The 7039-nt window shown below is 28.5% G+C and overlaps 1 non-coding gene across 1 annotated transcript; it reads right to left on the bottom strand.

The window, feature by feature from the left end:
• Window positions 1–886: 886 nt before the first annotated feature.
• Window positions 887–997, bottom strand: LOC142504670 (small nucleolar RNA R71). Its single transcript, XR_012804295.1, has one exon. It is a non-coding gene; the product is annotated as a small nucleolar RNA R71 (small nucleolar RNA).
• Window positions 998–7039: the final 6042 nt, after the last annotated feature.

Here is a 7039-nt window from a genome sequence, read left to right as displayed (position 1 = left end):
TTATATTATGTGTGTGTTTAATTTTCTTGGAACCATTATTTATTGTGGTTTCTTTTATTTTACTTTTAGTTAAACAATATTACATAAACCAAGAATAAATCCTCAAGTCTTGACAAAATTTATAATTTGTAAACTTCATTCTTGCATTTGGTAATCTATAAATTAATAAATTTAAACTCAAAATAACCTCTCTGAGGATCGATCTCGTACTTACGAAATATATTACTTGCAGACAACCTACACTTAAGTGAATTATTATTTAAGTAGTAGCAAGTTTTTGATGCCATTGCCGGGGAGGTATAAATTATTTTTATATTTGTTAACTATGTTTTAATTATAAGTATTGTGTTGTTTTTTTTTTTTTTTGTATGAGTATTTGGAGTCGAAAAAAAAGTGGTAGACTTATTCGAGTATCTGAAAATAATTTAAACATGGATGATAATTCAAATAATCAAGATAATGATAATGATAATAATAATAATAATAATAATAATAATAATAATAATAATAATAATAATCAAGAACATGATCAATTAAAAATACTTAGGCACCATATGAACCCTATTAGAACTAGTGCCCCATCTTGTTTAGTTTTTCCTCCTGATGCATCTAATTTCAACTTCAAACCTCAAATTATTCAACTTTTACCAAATTTTCATGGTTTAGATTCTGAAAATCCATATTTACATCTAAGAGAATTTGAGGAAGTTTGTAACACTTATAATGATCAAAATTGTAGCATGGATATAGTTCGATTAAAGCTTTTCCCTTTTTCTTTAAAAGATAAAGCTAAAAAATGGCTACAAAATTTAAGATCAAATTCAATAAGATCATGGGAAGAAATGCAACAACAATTTCTCAAAAAGTTTTTCTCTTCCCATAGAACAAACTCTTTTAAAAGACAAATTACAATTTTTTCTCAAAAACAAGGAGAAAAGTTTTATCAATGTTGGGATAGATATAAAGAATTACTTAATACATGCCCACATCATGGTTTTGAAACATGGAGAATAGTTTCTCACTTTTATGAAGGTCTAATACCTAAAGATAGGCAAATGATAGAATTCATGTGTAATGGAACTTTTGAAGATAAAAACCCAAATGAAGCTATGGAATATTTGGATTCATTAGCAGAAAATGCTCAAAATTGGGATAATATAGGCACAATAGAACCACCAACAACTAAAAACAATAATTCAACAAATGGGGGTGGTATCTATAATCTTAAAGATGATATAGATATTCAAGCTAAACTTGCATCTTTAGCAAGAAAAATTGAGTCATTAGAAATGAAAAAGAGTGGTCAATTAAAAAGTATTCAAGAAATTGTTTGTCATATATGTGATACACATGATCATGATACAAAAGATTGTCCAACATTACCTTCATTTAAAGAATGTCTCCATGAACAAGCAAATTATGTTAACAATTATAAAAAACCAATACTAGATCCTTTTTCACCATCATATAATCCTGGATGGAAAAATCATCCTAATTTTAGTTGGAGGAATGATAATAATGCACAACCGTCACAACAATATTTTCAAAATAACCAAAATCATCAAGGTTATATTCCTTATGTTACACCTCCAAGAAAAACTTTGAAGATGTAATTCATGCATTTATCCAAAAGCAAGAGTCTATCAATATTCAAAACAGTCAATCTATGAGTGATTTGAAAGAAACTCTTGCAAAATTTGCATCTGCACTTAATATTCATGAAAAAGGAAAATTTCCATCTCAACCTCAACCTAATCCAAAAAATCAAAATCAAGAATTAAAAAATTAAAAAATTGATCAAATAAAATTTGTTATTACCCTTAAAAGTGGTAAAATAGTTAATGATCCATATAGTAATGAAAACAAGGATCATTTAAAATCAAAGAGTAAGGATGATAATCCTGATACTTTTGAGAATGATGATACCTTAAATTTTAAGAATAATATGGTGAATGATAAATCATCTGAAATAGTAAATAAGTCAAATAAACCTCCACCATTTCCTCATGCATTAACAAATCATAAAAAACAAAAAAGTGATTCTGATATCTATGAAGTTTTTAAACAAGTGAAGATAAATATTCCATTATTAGATACTATTAAACAAGTATCTTTTTATGCAAAATTTTTAAAAGACTTATGTACTGTAAAGAGAAAATTGCATGTGAAGAAAAAAGCATTCTTGGCTGAACAAGTAAGTTCTATTCTTCAAAATAATTATAGTTTAAAATATAAAGATCATGGTTGTCCAACAATTTCATGTATTATTGGAGAAAATAAAATTAAAAAAAGCTTTGTTGGATTTGGGAGCAAGTGTGAATTTACTTCCTTATTCAGTTTATGAAAAACTTAATTTAGGAGAATTAAAACTCACTTCTGTTACTCTCTTACTGGCGGATAGGTCAATCAAAATACCTAGAGGTATTGTAGAAGATGTGTTGGTTCAAGTTGATAAATTCATATATCATGTAGATTTTATTGTTTTGGATACACAACCAATAGAAGTACATAATGAAATTCCAGTAATATCGGGACGACCATTTCTAGCAACTTCAAATGCTTTAATTAATTGTCGAAATGGAATAATGAAATTGTCTTTTGGAAATATGACTCTAGAACTTAATGTGTTCAATTTATATAAACAACCAAGTATTAATGAAAATGAATATGATAATGAAATTGAAACAATTGTGAAAGAAAATATACAAGAAGAAAACTTAAATCAACAATCTCAAGTTTTTTCAATAGAAAGTTTTGAGTCTAAAAATAATTTTTAAAGAAGATGATAATACAAAACTTGAATTAAAAGTTTTACCATTAGAATTGAAATATGTATTCTTGGTGAAAATAAAACATTTCCTATTGTAATTTCTTCCACTCTTTTGCCAAATCAAGAAGAAGATTTGATTAAATTACTTAAAAAATATAAAAATGCAATTGGATGGACTTTGAAAGATATAAAAGGTATGAATCCTTTAATTTGTACACATAAAATTCACTTGGAAGAAAATGCTAAAACATATCAACAACCACAAAGAAGGTTAAATCCACATATGAAGGAAGTTGTTAAGAATGAAGTATTAAAACTATTAGACGCTGGAATTATCTATCCAATTTCAGATAGAAAATGGGTAAGTCCAACACAAGTAGTGCCTAAAAAGTCCGGCATCACTGTTATAAAAAATGAAAAGGGAGAGTTATTACAAGCTAGGATTCCATCTAGTTGACGTATGTGTATTGATTATAGAAAATTAAATTATGCAACTAGAAAAGATCATTTCCCACTACCATTTTTAGATCAAATTCTAGAAAAAGTAGCAGGAAATTCTTATTACTGTTTTCTTGATGGGTATTTAGGGTATTATCAAATACCTATACCATTTGGTTTATGTAATGCTCCAGCTACTTTTCAAAGATGCATGTTAAGTATTTTCAGTGATATGATTGAAGAATATGTAGAAGTTTTTATGGATGATATAACTGTTTTTGGAAACTCATTTGAAAATTGTCTTAAAAATCTAGAAGAAGTATTAAAAAGATGTGAAGAAAAAAAATCTTGTTTTAAATTGGGAAAAATGTCATTATATGGTTAAATCTAGGATTGTTTTAGGACATGTGATATCTGAAAAAGGAATTGAAGTTGATAAAGCCAAAGTTGATGTTATTTCTAATTTAACATCACCAAAAACGGTCAAAGAAGTTCGATCATTCTTGGGTCATGCAGGATTTTATAGAAGGTTTATAAAAAATTTCAGCATAATATCTAAAACAATTTCAAATCTTTTAACAAAAGATACACAATTTAAATGGACTCAAAAATATGAAAATGCTTTTAAAAAAATTATTAATCTTTTAGTTACATCACCTATTTTACAACTTCCAGATTGGTCTTTACCATTTGAATTAATGTGTGATGCAAGTGATTATGCTATAGGAGCTGTGTTAGGACAAAGAAAAGAAGGAAAACCTTATGCAATCTATTATGCTAGTAGAACCTTAAATAGTGCACAAATAAATTATTCAACTACTGAAAAGAATTACTTTCAGTAGTATTTGCATTAGATAAGTTTCGATCTTATTTAATTGGTTCTACTACTATTGTTTACACCGATCATTCTGCCATAAAATATTTATCAAATAAACAAGATGCTAAGCCAAGATTAATACGGTGGATTTTATTGTTACAAGAATTTGATATTATAATTAAAGATAAAAAAGGAAAAGAAAATGTTGTAGCCGATCATTTATCTAGAATAATGACTGAATCATCTCATAATAAAATACCAATAAATGAAAATTTTCCAGATGATCAGTTGTTTTATGCTACTATTATGCCCTGGTTTGCTAACATTGTAAATTTTCTCGTGATAAATAAAATGCCTTCTCATTGGAATTCACAGGATAAGAATAAATTCTTGATAGAAGTTAAAAAATTTTATTGGGATGATCCTTACTTATTTAAGTATTGTCCTGACCAAATTTTTCGACGATGCATACCCGACAATGAAGTAAGTAATGTTATTAAATTTTGTCATTCTAAAGCATGTGGAGGTCATTTTTCATCCAATAAAACAGCTACAAAAATCTTACAATGTGGATTTTATTGCCCGTCTTTATTCAAATATACGCATTTATTTTGCAAATCTTGTGAAAACTGTCAGAAGATGGGATCAATTTCAAAACGAAACATGATGCCTTTAAATCCAATCATAATTATTGAAATATTTGATAGTTGGGGGATAGATTTTATGGGTCCATTTCCATTATCTTTTGGATATACGTACATTTTAGTTGCTGTTGATTATGTTTCAAAATGGATTGAAGCAATTGCATGTAGAACTAATGATCATAAAGTTGTTATAAAATTTTTAAAAGAAAATATTTTTAGCCGATTTGGAATACCTGGAGCAATAATTAGTGATGAGGGAAGTCATTTTATAAATAAATCATTTTCTTCTTTGTTAAGAAAATATGGCATTACACATAAAGTTTCTACCCCATATCATCCTCAAAGTAATGGTCAAGTTGAATTTGCAAATAGAGAAATAAAACAAATTTTAGAAAAAACAGTTAATCCAAATCGAAAAGATTGGTCTTTAAGATTAACTGATGCATTATGGGCATATAGAACTGGATTTAAAACATCATTAGGGATGTCACCATATAGGTTAGTTTTTGGTAAGCATTGTCATTTACCGGTTGAACTTGAACATAAAGCTTATTGGGCAATTAAAGCATTTAATATTAATTTAGATGATGCATCTAAATTAAGAAAATTGCAAATAAATGAACTTGAAGAATTAAGAAATGATGCATATGAAAATTCAAAGATTTATAAAGATAAAATTAAAGCCTTTCATGATAAAAATATTATGAGAAAGTCATTTGAAATTGGACAAAAAGTATTGCTTTATAATTCTCGTTTGCATTTATTTACAGGTAAACTATGATCGAGGTGGTCAGGACCATTTATAGTTAAATTTGTTTATTCTCATGGTGCTGTTGATATTGAAAATCCTAAAAATAATGACGTGTTTAAAGTTAATGGGCAAAGACTTAAGCCTTTTATAGAAAATGAAATTCTTAATAATGAGTTTATGCCTTTATATGATCCACAATAGTTGTTTGATATTTTCATTTTGTTTTGCATATTCTAGTTCATTTCCCGGTTAAGTGGCGGATAACGGTACTCCGTGACTGTTTAAGTCGGTTTCTTCAGTTTTCCCAAAATAATTGAAATATATATAATAATAATAATATGGATGCGTGTATTATGAATCTTCGTAAATATTTTGCTTGTTTACCTGATAATGCGTTGAAAGAAATTTATAAAGCTAGATGTGAGCGGCTAAGGTTGATGATGTCATATGGCATACCGAATGATGTCCGTTTGATAATTGAAGCAAAAGTCCGATTGGTTGCGGAAGCAAGTGAATTAATAATAAGACATATGCCAGGATTTGGTAAAAGCACATATGCCAAAAAGCGAAGAGCTAAACGTATAGGTGGATGTCATAAATGTGCAAGATGGACTTGTAAGGGAAAATGCAAAAATGTTGGAATGACATCAATGAATAGAGAAGATAAAATTTTATTCATTAAGAATGGTATGAGTAAAGAGCCTTTGGATAATTTTCTAGAGGTTCTTGATACGCTATTCTAGTGGGTACGTGCAAAATGAACTTCTTAAACTATGGTGGCAATTTCAACAGGAGGAATATCAATATGGACGGTGGAATCAGCCTTACAAAGATCCTACTGTAGTAACGCATATCTATTTAGATAAGTAAATATATATACACAATTTCGTCTTGGGAATCTGACGTTAAAAGACCATGTTTGTCAATTTATAAGAAAATTGGATGGGAAGCATATCCTCGACTCATAGAAGGCGTTGAAGCCGTTACTGAACGTAAAATTAGAGGAAGATGTGAGCCACAATCACAACTACGCTGTATATATTTGTTTTAATTTTGTCATTTTTAATTTCTTTTAATAATAATAATTTCCTGTTCAAATATTGACTTTTGGCATGTTACGCTTATAAATTCATATGCTGTGATCTAACAATTACAAAAAACATATTTCTCAACATGTCAACGTCCACGGTAAGTAAAATCAAAAATATTTGTGTATTTTGTGGATCTAGTGCAGGAAAAGATTCAATTTATGAAGAAGTAGCAGAAAATCTTGGAATAACACTTGCTAAAAAAAGATTCATTTGGTATATGGTGGTGGTGAAGTTGGCCTCATGGGAAAAGTTGCAAAAGCTGCGCATGCAGGTGGAAGTGAAGTTTTAGGCATTATTCCGATTACCTTAGCCAATCTTACATGACCAACAATAGGAGAAGAAATGAAAGTGGACAACATGTATGAACGAATTACTCAAATGATTGAACATTCAGATGCTTTCATTGCTTTGCCAGGAGGTTTCGGTACTTTGGAAGAAATATTTCATATTGTTTGTTGGGTACAATTAAATATCCACAATAAGCCAATTGGTTTGTTAAATGTTAACAATTATTATGATAAATTGTTA

Source organism: Primulina tabacum, chromosome 9 (genome assembly GCF_025594145.1).
Source record: "Primulina tabacum isolate GXHZ01 chromosome 9, ASM2559414v2, whole genome shotgun sequence".
NCBI lineage: Eukaryota > Viridiplantae > Streptophyta > Magnoliopsida > Lamiales > Gesneriaceae > Primulina > Primulina tabacum.
Note: the sequence above shows the minus strand (reverse complement) of the source record. Positions and strands in the feature narration are given on the sequence as shown.